This window comes from Rhinopithecus bieti, unplaced genomic scaffold, assembly GCF_001698545.2.
Source record: "Rhinopithecus bieti isolate Rb0 unplaced genomic scaffold, ASM169854v2 scaffold_32982, whole genome shotgun sequence".
Taxonomy (NCBI): Eukaryota; Metazoa; Chordata; class Mammalia; order Primates; family Cercopithecidae; genus Rhinopithecus; species Rhinopithecus bieti.
In genome coordinates, this window is record NW_016814002.1 from 332,754 (window position 1) to 354,484 (window position 21,731).

General features: G+C 37.0%; 1 long non-coding RNA gene across 1 annotated transcript in view; it reads left to right on the forward strand.

Annotated features, from left to right (window-relative positions):
* Nucleotides 1-21,731, forward strand: part of LOC108513546 (uncharacterized) — a 333,457-nt gene that overhangs the window by 167,483 nt on the left and 144,243 nt on the right. The gene's annotated exons all lie outside the window — the stretch shown is intronic.

Here is a 21,731-nt window from a genome sequence, read left to right on the forward strand (position 1 = left end):
TGTGTGTGTGTGTGTGTATGCATGTGTGCATGCATTTATGTATGCATGTATACATTAAGTCACATTTTTTATATTTGTTCCACTTTTGATTGAAGGCAGATATTGTTGGAGAACAGATCTATTTGTGAAACCTTATTGGGAACATCCAAATTGGCAAAATGACTTGGTGCCCATCTGCAGTAAATTAAGATGTACATCTGATGAGGTTGGGGCTTCATGCCAGTGCCTGTCTCAACATGTTCAGTTTTTAACTGAATTCTGTCAGAATTCCGAGTCAGATAATAATTAATGCCACAGACATTTAATGCATCTTTATTATGCAAGTGCCTGTCTCTATGACTGTAGGTTTAGTCAGAAAGGGTCAGGGTGGCTTCCTGGCCATGATATTAGCCTAGAGTTCTCCCTACTCCCTCCAGCCCCCTTCCTTCTGTTTTCTGTTATTCTACCCTGTTCACTCTCATTCTACCCTGGGATTGATCATTGGGATAATGATTGGAAAATGTTGCTTCACTGTGGAAGAAAGCTCACATGAGGTCTATGTTGTTTGAAAGCATTATGTGGTGTCCTAGTTAGGATTCTTCCAAAAGCAAAACCTGACACAGTGACTCAGATATGATAGTTTATTTGATAGGTAGTTCCAGGAAACAAGAATGAGGGAGAATGATGCAGCTTTTAAAAAAGGATTTTAATGAGCAGATTAAGGATAAGAGTAACTAGGACTAAGTCCTGCTATAGATCTTGTATAAAATAGCCTCCAAATTGTCTACATCTAGGGACAGGGAAGTTGAGTGTTTATTCACTGACCCCATTCTTCATTGTTTGTGGTTTCTCTTGGGGGTGTTTAATCTCTTGCACTTTCAGGCTGCCCTAAACATGGGCTGAGCAGGTGGAGAGGCAGAAAGACACAAGTACTTTAAGTTGGGGAGCTGTTGGTGATTATAGGAACCAGGTAGCTTCAGGTGAACTCAGAGGTGGGCTAAGAGGACGTGAAGCAGGGCATCACCAATGGAAGTTCCATGTGGTTTCTATTGAAAAGGAGCTTCAGGGCTCTATTAATGTATAGAATGTCTACTTCTGTTTTCTCTAGCTCATCTACTTGTCTCAAACCAACTAAATGACCAAAAGGAAAAGTTGGAAATGGTACCAGTGGTTCATCCTGCTCATTTTCCAGCATAGTCTGAAGGCAGACAATTCTCATACTTTGCCCATTTTAGATAATCTTCCTCAGGATACAGATGGCAGGACGAAAACAGGAGCCTCTCAGAAATCCGATGCAGCTCCTTACTAGATCTCTATTGTCAGCTTCTTTGCTTCTTCTCAAACCTGGTTCTCAAAATACCATCCGCTTAACTGACATAATAGCAATTGTAGTGGTAGTGCTATTTGCTATCTTTACTTGAGTGCTTACCATGTTCCCACCATTATTTTAAGCACTATTCTGTGTAAATAATCAGAACAATCCCATGAAGGGGATATTATAATATAATGATCCCGTTTTAAAATATGAAAAGAAACTGAGGTAGAGAACGATTACCTGTCCAAGGTCCCAACCTTGGGAGGGGGTGGAGCATATGACCTGAGTAAGCTGTCTAGAGTCTCTTGTACACTGGGACAAATGCACCCTTTTCTCAGGGCTAAACCCAGTTCTTGGCCCCAGGGCAGTACTAGAATATCCCTGGTCTTCATGCCAGAAGGCTTGTGAATCAAAGGCTGGAGTAATGGAGGAGAGATGGCAACTTATTGTCACAAGCCTTCCCTCTGTTACACTTCCTATCTTCAGTCCATTCTCCATGCAGCATCTGAAATGATATTTAAAATGCAGAAATCAGGTCACACTACACTCCTGCCTAACACTCTCTAATGAGTCCTACTGCACTTAGAGCAAAATCCACAATCTGCTCAGCTACTATGAGCCTGATCTTGCCTGTCGTCTCGTCTTCACCTCCCATCTCTCTGCGAATGACTCTCTCAGCTCTAACCACACTGGCCTTCTTTCTACTCCAGGTGCATCAGGAACTGATACCCACCTCAGGACATGACTATGTCCTACTCACTCCTTCATACATTGTCACCTAACTGCCCCCTTGTTATTCTTCAGATGTCAGCTCAGATGGTGCCTCCTCAGACAGGCCTCTGCTGACCCCCACCTCCCTTACTCCAGGCATCTTATTCTATTACCCTCTTCTGTTTTCTGTATAGCATGTATCCCATTCTGAAAAAGTACCTCATTTATTTTCGAGCCTACATGTTTGTTGTCTCTCTCCACGCTCCCCACAACCCAGTCTCCAAATGTAAGCTCCATGACAGTCAGGACTTTGCGTGTTCTGTTTCGCTGGTGTGTCCCCAGTGCCTAGAACTTCCTGGCAGATAATGAGTATTCAGTAAACATTTCACATATGACTGGCTAACTGATGAGTGAGGAAATGAGTGAATGAATGAACAGTGGATTAAAAATGTAGTTACTTTATCTGAGACAAAATTTGTCAACACTAGAAATCAAGACCTTTCTCTGTCCAGCTTATGTGACTGTTCAAAATTTTCTCAGTTGTATATAGTATTTTGAGTTAAAACATTTTCTTCTCCTGAAAATCTCATGTTTTCTTTTATTTAGGGGAGGAAAAGGCATAGCAGTTCTTTCCTGAAGAAAGTACCCACATACACAAGTTGACACTTCTTTTATCTTTTCTGACCAATAATCATACACAGAATTTTAGAAATACCTTCTGGCCATCCTCCCTTGACTCCTGCTTTTCCACTACGGATGTAGCCGGAAGTGGTGGTAGAAGAAGGGAGAGTGTTCGGGGAGTGAGGGAAGGACCTGTGTGAAAAGGACTGGATCTGACCATTTAGGGAAGGGGGATAATATGAAGGCCCTGAAAACCAGCTATTCATGATTGGGCTCATTTCTGCACAGGTAAATATATCAGCACTCATGCCACTAAGATATTTTATAAAAATGCTTCCTCAAACAAAGTAGTTACTTCTAAGTTTCCCTAGGGAATAACTTTTTTAAAAATTAAAGAGATACATACACCATGGAATACTATGCAGCCATAAAAAAGGATGAGTTTGCGTCCTTTGTAGGGAGATGGATGCAGCTGGAAACCATCATTCTTAGCAAACTATCACAAGAACAGAAAACCAAACACCGCATGTTCTCACTCATAGGTGGGAACTGAACAATGAGATCACTTGGACTCGGGAAGGGGAACATCACACATTGGGGCCTATCATGGGGAGGGGGGAGGAGGGAGGGATTGCACTGGGGAGTTATACATGATATAAATGATGAATTGATGGGTGCTGACGAGTTGATGGGTGCAGCACACCAACATGGCATAAGTATACATATGTAACAAACCTGCACGTTATGCACATGTACCCTAGAACTTAAAGTATAATAATAATAAAAAAAAAAGAACACACACACACAAAAAAATTAAAGAGATACATTCAACGTATATACCATAAAACCTCTATTTTTGATAAGCACTGAGAACTCAAAAATAATGCTGCTAATGTATAGACAGTTTACTTTGTTTCCTTCAGAGAAATTTAGAACTTAGGTCTTGCTTCGTACCCAAATACAGAGGTAGCACATTCTGATTAGGATGTGAATCATATTTTTTTCCACTCATTAGTAGAGTAGAGAGGTAGATTGGGAGGAAAGCATTAGATGTAATGGCAGCTGTGGCCAGTTCCTGGATGCTAAGCAAGTCTGTTTCGCATGTGAACACGTTGGGATCTTTTACATTTTGAGACTGCTTTGCCTTTCTTTTAAAGATCCTAATAGTCTCATAACTCACAGAGAATTATGGTTTCGTTTCAGTTACCAGTAATATTGTAAATATATTCACATACATTTTTAAAGACATTGTGGCAATGTCCTTAATTAATAACATAGCCATCGTTTTAAAAAGAGTCCCAATTTATTAAAATAAAACTCTGAAACTAAAAATGATGGGATAACATCTTTATGTTGCCCTTGTTTGCATTCAGGATGTTTCCAAGTTTGTCATGTCTGTGAACTCAGTTGTGTTTACTATCCCAGATGGTTTTTTACCACATGAGCAATTAATATAATTGGAGACTATGAAGTGTTTATGTCAAGGCAAGAAGCAGTAGCAGCTTCAATGTGGTGACTTTGCAGGCAGGCAAACATATTTCACTGTGTGCTTCCAACCTAACCCTTCCCCTGCCCTTCCCCTTCTATTTTTATATTAAACAGAAAAAGAGAGTTCACAAAGGCGCTCAGAAACTGGCAGTTTCCTTCAGAATGTGGTATATTTCTAATTTCCATATATTTCCTTCAAGTGGAATGGCCCTGGGAGCACAATTACTTTCAATCTTGACAGGTATAAAAAGGCAAATTCTGCCAGTCTCTGATTGAAATGTTAGATCGACTTTTCTGAATCTGGCATGATGGGTGACAAAAGACAGGGATGTTGCTGGGTCAGGTGAAGATGTTGCCATAATCCCTTTTACCTATTTTGAGCTTCTGAGCAAGAAAATCCTGTGTCGAGATACATTAGCACCACCTGCTATCAGCACCCTTAGAGGGGCTGGCAACAGAGAGGTTCTTTAACTTTCATAACCGTGCTCTACATTAGGAGAGGCTCAAGGAAAGAAAAATCAGGCATAATCTCTGAAGACTGTATAATGAACTCATGTTCTCATTCTTCATATAGATTCCATTTTTCTGTATGAAAGTGGTCTGCCAACTGTCCATAATTAGCCCCATCTTACTTCACCTGGCAATATCTAGTGCTTATGAATTCTGTTGGTAGGGGATATCTTTATGTGGTGAATGCATTCTGCAAAAAGTGTACATCAGAAGTTGTAAATCGTGTTACATTAATTACAGAATTGATCCCTCTGAATAATAAGCTTGTAATAAAGCCTTGCTAGGGTTTCATAGTCTTAAATCCAAAATAGTGTGTTTGTTCTTTCACTCTCAATTTGTATATACTTTATGTGACAATAGGTACTCTGAAAGGGGAGCACACATATATTAATTTGCATTTGGTGACATACTTTTTAGAGGTGCATTTAAGGTCTTCCCATTTAGTCTGGCAAGTTCTGTCTGCATGGATCTCTCCTCCCCAGGATATTTTTAGTGCTCCCTCTCTGTTTCTTCCTTTTATCTCCCTTCAGAGTCCATCTTGTCAGGGAAGTCTTCTCCAACCATCTCATATGAACCTCCCACATGTACCATGCTTTACTTTTCTCCTATTATAATCACAAGGCATATTATGAACTTATTGTCTATCTTTCCTGAACTAAACTCTATAAAACTGGTTTTTTTCTTTTACTTACTCTTGTATCTTCAGACCTAGGACAGTGCCTAGCACATGTATACATAGCACACAGCACACACACACACACACACACACACACACACACACACACACTATATAATGAATGCATGGATATGTGAACAAAATGATGTGCTTGAGAGGGAATGGTGTCTATAAAATCCCCGGTATTATTGGTTTCATTTTGTGTGGATATGTTTCCTGAGGAGAAAGAGATGTATTACTGTTTGCTTTTGGTTTTTATGTTTATCTGTTGTAATAGTATATGGTATATCTGGTATATCTAACTGCTCAACTCTTACATGTCTTAAAAATATTGATTAATAGATCCTTTAAGTCATATGATTCTAAGATTCATCTGTTGACTCAGAATATGATCTGATCATAATACTACTACAGGGGAACCACAAGTCATCAAATGGCATGAAACTCAAACTACAGAATGTAATCTGGGAGATTTACAGGCCCAATTTTACTAAACCACATAATGTTTCAAAGATGTATAATTTCATTGTTAACATTTGAGAAATTCAATATATTGCACATAAAAATCTGGATTCCTGGCCTTTCTTGAATAGCCTGAAGGTTTGCTGACGTGAGACACCTATGCCTGCATGCCATAAATTAGCTGGAGCTTAATGTTGGTGTGTTGACCACAGTCGCCATCACTCCCTTTTGTCTTTCCCTCACCTCACTCCTATGTATATGTTGCCAAAATGGCACTGTCAGTGTTTGGTGTAATATCCCTGCTCTGAATCAAGCTAATCCATAGGCATCACTTCATGTGCTGCTCTTTATTTATTTACTGAAATGGAGTTGAAAATATTTGTTGAGGTTAAGGAAAAACTATGTTCTTGTTTCACTTTAAACATTCTAAATATTTTGGATTAGAGAAAATAAAAAGGAGCTTATACTAAGGTTTTATTTTCCTCAGAATAATCCATGACTTAATGTTCTATATACTGATTGGAGTTTGGGTCTTCACAAATACACGTATTTATCAATATTCAATGAATGAATACTTAAGATTTGTGCATTTCATTGTATGTAAATTTAATATAAAGTAGAAGCAAATGTTGAATTATAATTAATCATATGCATGCAAAAGTATTTAAGGAGAATTTTTCTGTGTCTGAAAATCTCTTTGAAATGTACCAAAACCAGATGGATTAACCAGTGTATTGAAGGATGGTTAAATTAATAGATATGTGATTTAAAAAAAAAGCACAATAGAATAGTCATGGGAGAATCTAGGTGGTGGGTATGTGGGATTTTACTCTACAGTTATTTCAGCTTTGCTGCATGATTGAAAATTTTTATAATAGGACATAGGGTAAAATAATCTGCAATTAAATATGATAATTTTCATACTGTTTCTGCTTTTTGGAAAGTTTTTTTTCCTACATTAAGCGTACAATTTTACATAATGAATTGATGAAATGGTAAATTACTATAATTTTTAGATTCTCCTATAGGTTTAATTTTAAAATAATCTTTTATTTTAAAACAACCAATTATGGTTTGGAAATGTAATTATGGGATTTTTAAATTTTTCTGTAGAAAATTGTCCCTTTTGTACCTTGTTTTCTTTCTCTGTTCTATACAATAGTCACCCCTTATTCTCAAGGCATACATTCCAAGACCCCTAGGGGATGCCAGAAACCACAGATAGTACCAAACCCTATATATATTATGTTTTCCTATCTGATGATGTAAGTGACTAATGGACTGGTAGTGTATACAGAGTGGACACGCTGGACAAAGTGATGATTCAAATCCGAGGCAGGACAGAACAGAACAGCATGAGATTTATAACTAGTTATCACAGCATGCAATTTATAACTATATTTTTACGCAACCAGTCTGTCTCAAATAATATTCCTTGCTCTCTTTAAGTTTTACATCTTTTAAGCTCTTAGATGTAGGGTATGAATTAATTTTAACTGGGTATAGTTTTACTGTGCACTTTGTAAGGTGAAGCCATTTAGGATTTTAATGTTTATTCATAGTTTTTAAAATAATTGGCATATTGATAAAATTAAAAGTTCTGTTTTCTCTCATGGACTATTTCTTCCATACACTTAGAAACTTCTATTTTACAGTTATAAATAGGAGGTTGTAGAACTATTAAAAGTAACTTAATTGTAAATACAGATGCTCCTCAACTTGCAACGGGGTTATATCCTGATAATGATATTATAAGTTGAAAATATCATTAAGTCAAAAGTTTTAAGATAGTATTATATCAAAACACCACTTACATTACAATATCAGATGTCTTTGACGCACAAGTCCTTTTCTCTATAGGTAATACTTAGGGAAGATCATGGATTTCATTTCTCCTCATTTTCTAAGATTTCTCTTTCCTATCAGTCTCCTTTGCATCCAGATGAAGTCTTATAAAAACGAATTTCCCTCAAACATGTCCATATCATTACAATTTAGTAGACTTCAAGTCAGTCAATTCAACTAATATTCACTAAATGTCTATTTGGCTGGCTTCTTCCTGGGAATCCAGACACAAATAAGACATTATCCCTCCTTTAAAGGAAGTCTCCTGCTCCTATAAAAGGCTAATGTGGCAAAAAGGAGACACTGCCAAACATTAAGTGGAGGAATGTTCCATGTGGATATACTATCCACTTCACTTTCTGATGACTCTTTTTGAGACTGTCATTAGGTTGATAAATGTATTCTTGGATATTTATTATTAAGTAGCTGAAATAAAAATGATTCCTTCTATTTTTTTTTTTTTTTTTAGTAGCTGAAAAAAAAAAGATTTCCTTTTTTTTTTTTTTTTTTTTTTTTAGAAAATAGTGTAGGGTTCAGCATGTGAATTTTGTTTTTAAATCATTTTAATTTTACTTTCTAGGGGTGGCAGCATAGTATGGTAGAATGAGCAAAATGAATTTGGAATCAGATAGATTCTATCTTCTAATCTTATTAATTCCGTGATCTAGATCTCAGCAACTTATTTAAATCTCCCATGCCTCTCTTTTTTTCAGCTATAAGGCATGGGTAATATAGCTATATGTGTGAGAATTAAAATTTTAATACAATAATGAGTAAAAGTTTCAAGTCTATATGGTAGGAACCGAGTAAGTAGTGAGTGCTCTTATTATTGTTGCGATGATGATGATGATTTCCATTTGAGTTGCTTGAGAAACCCTGAGACAAAGATTCTCCTATGAGTAATTTATGTAAGAGGTAATCTCAAGCAACACTGATAGGGAAGTGAAAAAGTAGGGCAGAGAAGGAAAAAAGCCAATAAGGAGGGCAGCTGGAGCTTAATGATGCTGTGGCATTCTGAGAGTCAAGTGTACAGAATTTCCCACTAGAGATAAGGGAGCTGGAGTATTTATCCATGAACTCCTGTCAGTCATTAGGTGAGGACTGCTCTGTGGGGGTATTAATTCTTTGGCATTTGCAGCCTGCCACTTGCATAGGCAGTGTGGTCTTTGGCAGGCAGAGAAGCTTTCAGGCAATGAAATACAAGTGCTAACAGTTGGAAGTCAGCTTGGCCTGCCTGAAGTGGTAAGAGCTGAGGGCATATGGGCGGAGCACTAACAGTATCTGTCCAGATGATGATGATGATGATGATGATGATGAGACCACTTGATGAAGATGGGAACACTATATTCACTCCCTGAGAGATGAAATATAAGTGTAGATGATTAAATGTAGGGAGAAGCCTGTCTAGGAAAAAAGGCACTGTGGTCTCTGCCTACCTGTACACACAATTTGCCCTACAGGTTTGAGATTATTCTTGCCCAGGCCAATGAATCATTTTATTGGGCACAGAGTTCTATGCAGGTATCCTGTCTGGTACCTGGGTGGGTTTTGGGTATTGGTGGCGGCTCCTTGGATCTGGGAGTCCAGTTTTCATTCCTCTGAACTCACTTCCTAAAGCAGTGTGCACTTAACTAGCAGCCTTGGTCTCAGGTGATCTAGTCATTACAGCCTACAGGATCTGATTCAGCTGTAACCCAAAGGTAATGAGCAGAAGGAACAGCTCCACCAGTCCCTTGCATTGTTTGAGGAGATTTTTTACCATCTTCCAATTTAATTATGGGATGTGGCTTCTGGGCAAGAAAGCAAGTGAGATCTACTTTCTGCATTTTGTTTTGTTGATAATTGAATCATAGTAATTAAGTAATCATGCAGGGTGTAAGCAATAACTTTTATGAACATTAAGATAGTGCATTTCATAACATCTAAATGCTTTGTTTGTTAAAGTTCACTTTTGAGAAATTGCAATGAGTGTTAGGAAAACACTATTAATTTGACAGTGTGGAAGAGAGAGATAAGGTACCTCATTTAGAATTGTATATGTCAGGTAACTATTATCTCTGGGAAGCAGTGAAGGTGTCTTATTTAATAAATCTCAGAATCTATACAAGCCATAAACCAGTATTTACATACATGGGTGTAGAGATATCTGTATACATGTGCACATATATTATTTTAGCCATGTTCTAGACACTTAACAAAGATGGAATTGCATTGACTGACCGCTCATAGTTTAAAAGAGAAAATGTAAACTCTAATCAGTGTTTCATTTAAATTTATAAATGCACTCTATTTTTTATTTTGATGAATGGGAACAAAGTATTAAGGTAATAATATATTAGCTGTGTTTAAATAAGTCCAGGGAATCAGGTCTCCCTATTAATTTTCAAAGCATAAGATGCTATCCATCCACATTGTAGATATTAGGAACTGTTGAAACTCTCTGTAAATATGCTAAAAATTTGTTGCAAATGGAAATATGAAGTAATTGCTAGAATTTTTTGGTATTGATAGCATTAAGTATTAAGGCTAGCTGTTTCAGCAGCTATATCCTAGTTATAGCAACATGCATGTGGTTGACTGGTATGTTCTTTGCCACAAAATAGAAGAAAGAATCCCCCAGGAGAAAAAAGAAGCAAACATTTTGCAAATCTGCTTTTCAACAGTAGTTAGAAGATGGATGATATTTTGCTACTGTTCATAAGTGGTTCTCTTAATACTTTGGTTCAAAGGAAACAAGGGGCAACATCCATCATATATTTTTATGTTTTTAGGATTGTGGAGTAAGAAAATAGAGACTACATCTTGCTATCCACATTTTCCACTGCTCTGTCAGACAGATCCTGATTGTCATCCCTGTTTAGCCTCCTGCCTTTTTACTCAACTCTTCTCCCTACCTGGATAACTTTTCCTTCTTTTGATCACAACTTTCCCCTCCTTTGATCTCAGCTAAACTCCTTCATCTAGCCTACACTTCCGTGTTTTATTCTCTCAACTTTTCTTGTCCATAGGGTCATAATTATACTGTACATAACTTGGGTATCCTTTAATCATTACAAATAATAGCCATTCTCCTAGCAAAAATGTGTGTTTATGGCAGCAGTTGCATTTTGTGTATCTTTGGTTAGTCCCTGCACAGTGTTATCTTACAGTAGGTACTCACCCAATATCTGTCTTTTCTCTTTTTTTTTTTCAAGATCTAAATACAATTATATTTTTAAACGTTGGGTCCAGGCTTTACATAAAAATATGATCCTACTTTTCCCCTAAGTTTCTAAAATATCACGTACTTTCCCCCCAACATCTGCAGCTATCTGGAAATTTGTAGGAAACTTTTGTGCATGATTTTAATTCCTAATGCCTGGCTCTTTGAGCTCAGTGACAAACAACCAAAAACCACCAAAAATGTGGCTCACTTGAAGTCAGATGAGAGAGCCTGGCTCGCTTAATCTCACAGGTTGTAAGCAGTGCTGCATCAACTGGCTCCATGCAGGAGTGGCATGTGAAGGATCTCACCAACCAGTTACCTGTATAGCCCTCCTGATAAATGTGTATGCATGGCAGAAACTGAATTGGGTCCCCATAAACAAAGTCCATCATACAGATCACATACTCACAGATCTTTTTTTCTGATCTGATCTATCTCTTCCAGGGTCATAAATTCCTTTAGGCAGATGTTATATAAGGCTTATTCTTTGAGCTGTCCTATTTTGTTCCTCTTCAGTCAACTGAACTGCAAACCGTGTCTGGCTAGGTGTTGGATGGTAGAGTGAAACTGGAACTTTTTCCTGATGTGGCAGCAGTGGCTCCTGATCTGGCAGCAGTGGCTCCTGATCTGGCTGTCTCCTCGCCAGAGCTAGCCTGGTGAGACTGAGACACGTGAAACAGAGAGATGTCATCTGAGGAGTGGAATTATCAGACTGCACTGTAATTGCTTGTTGAATCAGTTATCTGTTATTGCTTAACAAACCACTCCAAAACTTGCTGGCTTCAAACAACTTCTTATTTCCCATGATCCTGTAGCTTGGTTGGGCTCAGCTGGGAGATTCTCCTCCTTGATTATGTACCTGAGGTCACTTATACAGTTGCATTCATCTGAGAACTTAAGAGGGGCTGGAATGTCCAAAATGGCTTTTCTTCCAGTGTCTTCTCTGTGTGTCTCTAATCATCCTGCAGTCTAGTGTGGACTAACAGCATGACCATGCTGGGCTCCAAGAGGGGCATGTGAAAGTGCCAGTCCTCCTTAGGGATAGAGTGGTAATCCCAGATATTACTTCCACTGCATTTGGTTGCTCAAAGCAAATCAAAGGGCCAACTCAGAATTAAAGAGATGGTAAAATAGACTACACCTCTTGATTAGAGGAGAGGCAAAGCCACATCTCAAAGGGGCTTGCATAAAAAATTGGAGGAATTATTGGGGCCATATCTGGGGACTTGGCCCCTTCACACTTTGTATCTGACTTTCTCATAAGACTTTTATTTCTTCAGAGTAAAGGCTGTGCCTTCTTTATGTTTTCAGAATCAGAGTATGAAAAATATTTGCTGTTTCTTGAGTAAATGATTACTCCATGACAGTTTTCCGTCTACCCCGACTGCCAATTATAAACTCATATTTACATTCAGAATACCTGTGTGAAGCATTTCTACTATATCTTTTTTTTTTTTTTTTTTTTTTTAGTAGAGACGGGGTTTCACCAGGTTAGCCAGGATGGTCTCGATCTCCTGACCTCGTGATCTGCCCGTCTCGGCCTCCCAAAGTGCTGGGATTACAGGCTTGAGCCACCGCGCCCGGCCCTATATCTTATTTTTTCATCATTTTCACCTTTTGCATTTATCTTATAAAGCTAACCCTGTAAAATATATTAGCTTAGTTTTGTTTTTCTTAGATTAGAATGCTAACAATTCACTGGGAAGTGATCCCTGGAAATATTATACAAACAGAGGAGTGGGAGAAATAAGAAAGGGAATGAATGAGGCTAAAAAAAGGGTGACAAGCAAGTTAACCTGGAGCAATGAAGGGCTGTTTCTACTGGGGAACTCTGCACGTGCCTCGGAGCTATCCTACCTAAAGGATGAGAGCACTGGAGGACATGAATTTCCCAGAAGTTACCGCGCTCCATGCCTATAGGCAAAGAAAGCCCACTCTAGTGGCCAGACGGAGCCCTCAGGCAAAGAGACACATGTTCTAGAAGTCCTACCAACAGCACCGAAATGGTCCAAGTCATGGGGATCTGGGCAGTGCACCAGCAATGACTGCCATGCACACCGTTCTCGTCTGAGAAATTATCAGAAAACAAACCACACTTGATTTATTGGTGGTATCAAGTATCCAATGAGTTTATAGGCTGAGCTAGAATTTATATATGGGGGGAGAGGAAGAATTACTTAAGAAGAGATAGTTTCTTCACATATTCTTTGACCTCTTTAAATGTTAATATCATATTGTCTTAACAGAATAATGAAATAGAAAAAAATAAACCTCAGAATAAATACTGTATATACCAGTTTTCTTTTAAATTAAAATTATTAGTGTGTTTTGTAAACTGTCCTTATCACCTGTCTTATATATAAATAAGTAATATTTTTACATCAAGCATTTTCAATTGTTTATTGCCTTGCTATAAAATTGATTGTCATGATTATTTTGGTAATTTTTCTGTGATTTCTTTTAAATCACATGGGGTAATTATGCATGGAAGATTATTTCTACTTATTTTTTTCAGACATTTTCAAGGCAAAGTCAGAATTAATAAATTTTAGCCCTGTGTCCAATCCATGATAATGAAGTAGGATTTAGTCATTGATTGACTCAACATTTACCAGGTATTTATTTTATGTCAGTCACTATGCTTAGGTGCTAGAGATGCAAAAAGGAATACAATGTGATCTTTGCCCTTGAAAAACTCAAATCTTACAGTCATTCAAATATCACTGTGATGAAAGCTCTTAATTTATAACCATTGTTAGTAATGCACAGTATTATTGACACATTGATAACCATTTTCATATCAATTATACCTTTTTATAACCATTTTCATAGCAATTACACCTTTTTTTAAAAAAAATATTTATTTATTTATTTGTTTATTTTTTGAGACGGAGTCTTGTTCTGTCACCCAGGCTGGAGTGCAGTGGTGCGATCTTGGCTCACTGCAACCTCCACCTCTCAGGTTCAAGCAGTTCTCCTGCCTCAGCCTCCCTAGTAGCTGGGATTACAGGCACGTGCCACCATGCCCAGCTAAGTTTTGTATTTTTAGTATAGACAGTGTTTCACCATGTTGACCAGGCTAGTCCTGGACTCCTGACCTCAGGTGATCCGCCTACCTTGGTCTCCCAAAGTGCTGGGATTACAGGTGTGAGCCACTGCGCCCAGCCCAATTATACCTTTAAGCCCATGTAGTCAATCATTCAGCTTCACCTCTAATTTAATGGCCTTCCTTTCCCTGTCCCTTCCTTCCCTTCTCTGTCCCTTCCTTCACTTTCCTTCCCTTCTCTTTATGCTATAGGCTGAATATTTGTGTCCCTTTGAAAATTTTTATGTTGAAATCCTAATACCCTATGTGACTGTATTAGGAGGTGGAGCCTTTGGAAGATAATTAGGTCATTTGGAGACCTCCCTCCCTCCTTCTTCAGCCACGCGAGGATACAGTGAGAAGAGAAGACACAAGTTTGTAAACCAGAAAGCAGTCTGTCACCAGACACCAAATCTGCCAGTGCCTTGAACTTAGACGTTCCTACCACCAGAACTGTGAGAAATAAATTTCCCCCTCCTACTAAATAGTTTTAGCTAAAAAGAGTACCAAGAAAAGTCCTCTCTCCTATTTTGAAAGAAACATAAGGGCTTTGGACTCTAAATTCACAAAAGCAGGGTTTATAGTTTACATCTATTGTTGCACATCTTTATAACCCCAGTGCCTGGAAAAGTATCTGATCATAGTCAGTATTAAATGGCCTTAGGTGGAAATTGAAAGCAAGGAGGCATAGTAGAATGCAATTAGAGATGTTGACTGGAGATTTGCATGTTTTATCAGTAGCAGTTTTGTTCTGTGGCCTAATGATGCTCTGCTTCCTCATAAATTTCATTCCAAAAGAATACTAGTAACTAATTGCATTATTTTTTGAACTGCTTATATTTGCTGTTACCCTTTCTTTTATGCAGAAGATACTCAAGTTGGAGGGGAAATTATGATTTGTTTCCTTTTACAATGAATGTAACTGTTAATAGGTTTGGATGAGTAACTTCTGTGATATAAGGTCTCCATTCAAGCAGTTATCAAGCTCTTTCAGTCTTTTTGTGCAATTTTATCATGTAGATTGTTTTGGAAAACATGAAAATTAAGATTTAACTTGTCCTAGGAATTGGATCCAAAATGTAATGGAATTGGTTCCTTGATTCAGTGCATAGTTGTATAGTGTAAATTAAATCAACTTGTGCTTCAATAATCTCTTTATTAGTTTTCAAATATTGATTTAAATAATGATATTAAATTATGTATAGTTGAAAAGATGGTATTGCTTTCACTGCAACAGATGAATGTCATGAAAATGTTTTCTTCTCTTGTAATGGAATCAGATGTAGAACGTAGTAAAGAACAGTTCTCTTCACACCTCATAATTTCTGAAATTGTAAGTTATGTTAAAGAAAACAGACACATTATGTTGACAATATATTTTTGTTTACAAATATGCCAGGTGGCCTGGGATACAGATTGATTGAGGGTGTTCACTACTGCCCATCACAACTAGTACCTTTTGCAAAGATGGCCCAAGTGGAAGGGAAAACTTCCCTGCACAACTTCTGTGGTGGATTACCATTGAGATATAGCTATGCATTGGATGTTTTGGAAAAGGAATATATAAGAATAGACCTTTGTGTTTATTGAGTAAAATTAAAATTATAAAAGATAAAAAGGCAACTTAATATTCTCTCATTTGAAATTTAATTAACTTTCAATTTTGAATGGTGTTTTCCTGAGCTGTTATCCAGTTTCTGCTCTAACGTTGGCTGTAATTTTATAGCATTCTTTTGATACTGTATATGCATAAATGTGTCTGGAGTTATTTTAAAGGTAAAACTCTGCTTATTTCACTTTTTTGAGTAAAGTATTAAATTGTTTTCAAGATAGCACTGACTGAATATTGTACTTAATAAAAATGTTTAATTTCTTTAATCCTTTTACAGATAAAAGTATATGCTTTTATCCTTTTCCTTAAAATGACAAAGACTTCTCCTCAGGGAGATCAGAAAGCATAATGACTGGCATGCTGAACCTGGAGTCTGAACATTTGTTTTTTATTCTTTATTTCATTTTATTCTTTATTTCACTGGCTCCTAGATTTTCTCAAAATGACTCAATTTTCATTCATTTCATTTCAATGACCCTTTGAGTTCTCTCTTGTGCTACTTGTTTTTATCTTTATAATACAGTAAAATTTAAAGTATTCGTATCTCTATGTGGGGGTGAGGGTGGGGCAGATAAGGGTCATAGAGAAGACACCTCTTTCTCAGAAAAGTAGCAAATGACTACCCTCTATCCCAAAATAGATTTAACTACAAGAAGAGTAAAGTGCACATGGTATATGAGGATTTCAGACTTTGTTGGGCTTCAGCATCAGTTGAGAGTCTTAATAAAAACACAGTCATGCATTGCTTAAAGACAAGGATATATTCTGAAAAAATAGGTCATTAGGCAATTATGTTGTTGTGTGAACCTCATAGAGTGAACCGACCAAAACCTAGATGGGATAGCCTACTGCGTACCTAGGCTATATGGTACAGCCTACTGCTCCTAGGGTACAAACTTGTACAGCATGTTACTGTAGTGAACACTGTCGGCAATTGTAACAAAATGGTAAGTATTGTATGTCTAAGCATATCTAAACACAGAAAAGGTACAGTAAAAATATGCCACAAAAGATTAAGAAATGATAATGGTGTATAGGGCACTTACCATGAATGAAGCTTGCAGGACTGAAAGTAACTTTGGATGAGTCAGTGAGTGAGTGGTGAGTGAACGTGAAGGACTAGGACATTGCCGTATACTACTGTAGACTTTTATAAACATGGTGGACTTAGGCTCTGTTAAATGGATTAAAAATACTTTTTCTTTCCCCAATAATAAATTAACCTTAGCTTACTGTAACTTTTTTACTGTATGTACTTTTAATTATTTTTAACTTTTTTACTCTTTTGTAATAATACTTAGGTTAAAGCACAAATATATTGTACAATATACAATAGCTGTACAAAATTTTTTTCTTTATATCCTTATTTTCTAAGCTTTTTTCTATTTTAAAATTTCATTTTTTTACTTATTTTTTTTTTTTTGTTAAAACAGATTCTGAATTAGTTTTTAACTAATTAGTTTTACACTAATTCTGAAACACTAGTCCAGGCATACACAGGACTAGGATCATCAATATTGCTGTTTTCCACCTCATCTTTTCCCACTGGAATGTCTTCAGGGCCAATACATGCTTGGAGCTGTCATGTCCTATGATAATAATAGTGCCTTCTTCTGGAATACCTCCTGAAAGACCTACCTGAGGCTGTTTTATAGTTAACTTTTTTTTTTAGTAAGTGGAAGAAGTGTACTGTGAAACAACAATCAATAGTATAGTAGATACATAAAGCAGTAACATAGTCTTTCATTATCAGTTATTATGTACTGTATATAATTGTATGTACTATACTTCTGTATGACTGGCAGCACAGTAGGTTTGTTTACATCAGCATCATTCATTGTGCTATGATGTTATGATGGCTATGGCATCACTATGCAATGGGAACTTTTCAACTCCACTATAATCTTATGGGACCACCTTGTATATGCAGTCCATCAGTGATCAAAACGTTGTTATATAGTGCATGATTGCACCTACTCCAAACCTACAGAAGTGGAATTTAGAGTCCTAGGTCATGGGAAGCTGGATAATGACCATCAAAGTAGGCCTTACAATAGGTAGGACCTGGTCCATTTTGAAGTAAGAAATCAGGGAACTTTCCTTCTACTCTGTTTCCTTCCATGGTCTACGATATTTCAAAATTCTGAGCATGGTTTTCCGTTTATCACAGAGTTTAAGTTACTATTCAGTGTTGAAATTCCGGCCCTCAAAGGCATTATGAATCAGCTGTGCATAGAACTCAACTTTCTTGAAGGGGTCATTTCCCAGGTCTTCTACAGCTGTTTTGCTCCTTTTTAATCCCTTCATTTGCCAGCTTAATATTTGCTAGCTGCTATTATTTGGGGATTCAGTTATTCCCCCATGTCCCTCTCTTTTGCCAGTTTTTCTCTTCATTCCTCAAAGTCAGTAGTTCTCCTTTCTCCAAGGTTGCCTGTGAATCATCTATGATTTGTATATCACCCTTTGGGAAACCAATATTTTCCCAAAAACCAATATTTCTGAAAACCAATATTTTCAGAACCCTCATTTCTCTGTCCTTAAGAGGTCAGTAATGACGGCTGACATTTCCTTTGACTCTGAAGGGTGTGGTCAGGCTAGATGAGAAAATTCTTACTGAATGTGGTGTAATGTGCTGTGCTGCTGTCGCCACTTAGCTGGGAGACGGAAGCTCAGACAGCTAAGTGATTTGCCAGGGCTGTGCAACCCATCTGTGGTGAGAATTCCAGAATTCTAACCTGGAGAATCTGACTTACTCTTTTGGAGAACATTATATTTGATAAACTGGAATCATCGTTTCAAGTGCTCCCATGGCTCTGTAGGCCAAAACAGTAGAACTTATGACAGTTGTTTCATCTTCAGAAACTTCACTTAACCCCAAACTACCCTCCAGTTTTCAGAGAGCGCTGGGGAAAAGGGAGGGATGAGTATGTACTGAATTATCTGAATTCTGCCACTTGTGCCTAAGAGATATGTATGAGAGAATCTTTACATTTTCTAAACATTATTTTAAAATTCCTTTTAGTCCTTTAACAACTCTCAGGGGGAAAATAGTACAGAATTAAAATAAAAGTTCTTAACATTTGTCCCTGAATGTATTTTTAGAAAAAGTATACTTGAAATCTGATCACCTGTAAGGAAAGATTTATCAGGAGAGTTTAAATTTTTATATCTACTCATATTAAATGCATGTGTGTTTTGAGACCCAGGTTTTTTGTTTGTTTTAATATTTTGGGGAGACTTACTTCCTTCAAATATATAGGTTAGAGGTGGGGGGGATGGTTAGTGGGTATAAAAAAAACCCAGAAAGAATGAATAAGACATACGATTTGCTAGTACAGCAAGGTGACTATAGTCAACAATGACTCAATTATATACTTAAAAAAAAAAAAACTACAAGAGTGTAATTGGGTTGTTTGTAACCCAAAGAATAAATGCTTGAGGGGAGGGATACCCCATTCTCCATGATGTGATTATTTTACTTTGTATATGCCCATATCAAAACATCTCATGTACTCCACAAACATATACACTTACTATGTACCCACAACAATTAAAAGAATATATAGGTTTAAATTAGAATTCCCCCAAATTCTAGTAGTAGAATATATTCTTTTAAAATTCTAGTAGAATTTGGGGGAATTCTAATTTAAACCATTTCTGGTGTTCCTGAGTAATGTGAGCTCCTCCAGTTCCACTATTTTGTCAGTGCCAAATCAGGGGCTCAAATATATACTTATTTAGCATTTTCTGAGCCAGGTACTGGCTCTGAGAGGTACATACTTTCATTTAATTCTTCAAGAGAATTAAAAGCTCCCGGAGCCTGTATGTTATAGACAAGGAAACCGAGGTTCTGAGATGTTAAGTAACTTACTCAAGGTTCACCTGAGATTCTAAATTAGGTTCATCCTCCCTGAAGAAATTTATATTCCTTTTGTTCCCATAAAATAGCACATCCAGCCAGCATTCCATCCCAGATGTTGGCACTAAGGAGAGGCCTGGGAAAGGGCATGGACACTTTGTGTTAGGTACATGGGGGACATTGTACTCTAGCTTATACATGACAGTAAAGGTGCAAATGAAAACTCTCCCTTTATTCATGCATTTTCTTTTGCATGGTTATCTGGTGTGAGTATGTGGTGAGGTGGGGCTGTGGGCGGAAGCTGCTGCAATTAGTTTTGCCTCAGGTAGAACGCTGACATCAGTTGTGATGAGATTAAAATCTTCTACTCAGCTGTTGCTTGAAATATTCTGTTGTGTTCTCATTCAACTGTTTTAACTAATTGAAGTGACTTAACCATATAATTATTTTCAAATGTTTACAATTACTTTTAGATAAATATAAATGAATGTTTGCCTGCATATGAACAACAAAAGGAATAATTTGGGACCTTCACCCAAATAGTCAAACCCTCTAAGATATGGATAGAAACATCAGAGTGTATCAGTGAAGGTCTAAGGACACAAATAGGCATTTTTTAATACTAAAATGAAATATTACTTTCAGTTCCACTAAAATGGAGTAGCGTCATTCCTTCTGGGTTCTCTCCTTTATAACTAAAAATTTCTGGATATAATACTATGAAGATGGTAAGGCAGTCTCTCAAAGATCAAAAGAAGAGGGTGAACTGCTAGGAATTTTTGGAACTTGAACTACAAAGCAGTGAGTTCCTTGAATTTTTGTGTTATCTGTCATGTATCCTGAGCTAGGTGCTACAGAAGCCTCCAAACTGCCAGAACTGCCAGAAAGTACAGATAAAGAAGCTCCAAGAAAGTCTTGTTTTCTTTAGGCAAAGGACCAGGTGAAGGGTGGCTTTACACCAGAAAATTGTTGGCAGTATCTGCCAAACACCACTGGAAAACTCACATCTTACCCTCTCTGTGATTTCAGTGGTGCTAAACAGAAATTGGTCCCGTCATTCCCGTATGTTAATACTATTAGACTTGATGAATTACCTGGGTATATTGTTATTTTCTAGAGCAGCTGCTAAGAAAACTATACAAAGCAATATACTTTTAAAAAGATAAAGAAATCAAGATAGAAATTTTTAATATGATCAAGTCACCCAAAGGAAAGTAAGAAAAGAGAAACTGAGGAAACAAAGAGAAAACAACTAATAAAATGACAGTCTTAAGCCCTAATATGTCAATAAACCCAATTTTATTACTTTAAATTTAAGTAATCTATTGAAATGCAAGGAACCCAGGGTAGTTCAAACAGTTTTGAACCAAGTTTGAATACTTAGACTTTCTGATTTTAAAACTGTAAAACTATGGTAATGAAGACAACATGGGGCTGGCCTAAGCATAAGCACATAGATTGATGGAATAGAATTAAGAGTCCAGAAATAAAGCCTTCCATTGATGGCCAATTGATTTGCAACAAGAGTGCCAAGACAATTCAATGGGGGAAAGAATAGTGTTTTTGACAAATGGTACTGGGCCAACTGGATATCCACATGCAAAAGAATGAAGTTAGATCCCTTCCTTACACCATATATAAAAATTAACTCCAAATGGATCATAGATCTAAGTGGAAGAACTAAAGCTATAAAACTCTCAGAAGAAATCATAGGTGTAAAATTCACGACCTTGTGCAATGAAGTCTTAGATATGATACCAAAAGTACAAGCACTGACAACAAAAAGAAAGATACATACACTGGACTTTTATCCAAATTGAAACTTTTTGCTTCAAATCACACCATAAAGAAAGTAAAATACAGGTCACAGAATGGGAGAAAATATTTGTAAAGCATACATCTGTTAAGAAACTTGTATCCAAAATACATAAAGTACTCTTATACCTCATTCATTAAAACACAGATAACACAATTTTGGCTTAGGCAAGGGTTCTGAATAGGTATTTCTCCATATAAGTTATTCAAATTGCTAATAGGCACATGAAAAGATGCTGAACATCATTAGCTCTCAGGGAAATGTAATCAAAACCACAATGAGAAACAACTTTCATTCACTAGGATAGCTATTATCAAAAAAGACAGATAATAAGAATTGTTGACTAGGATAAGGAGAAACTAGAACACTTACCCTTTGCTGGTGGGATTGTAAGATGGTGCGGTCACTGTGAAAAATGGCATAGCAGTTCATCACATTGTTAAATATAGAATTACTATATTAGCTGGCAATTCTACTCATAGGTATATACCCAAGAGATTTAAAAAAATTACATAAAAACTTGCACATTAATTTTCTTACTGGTATT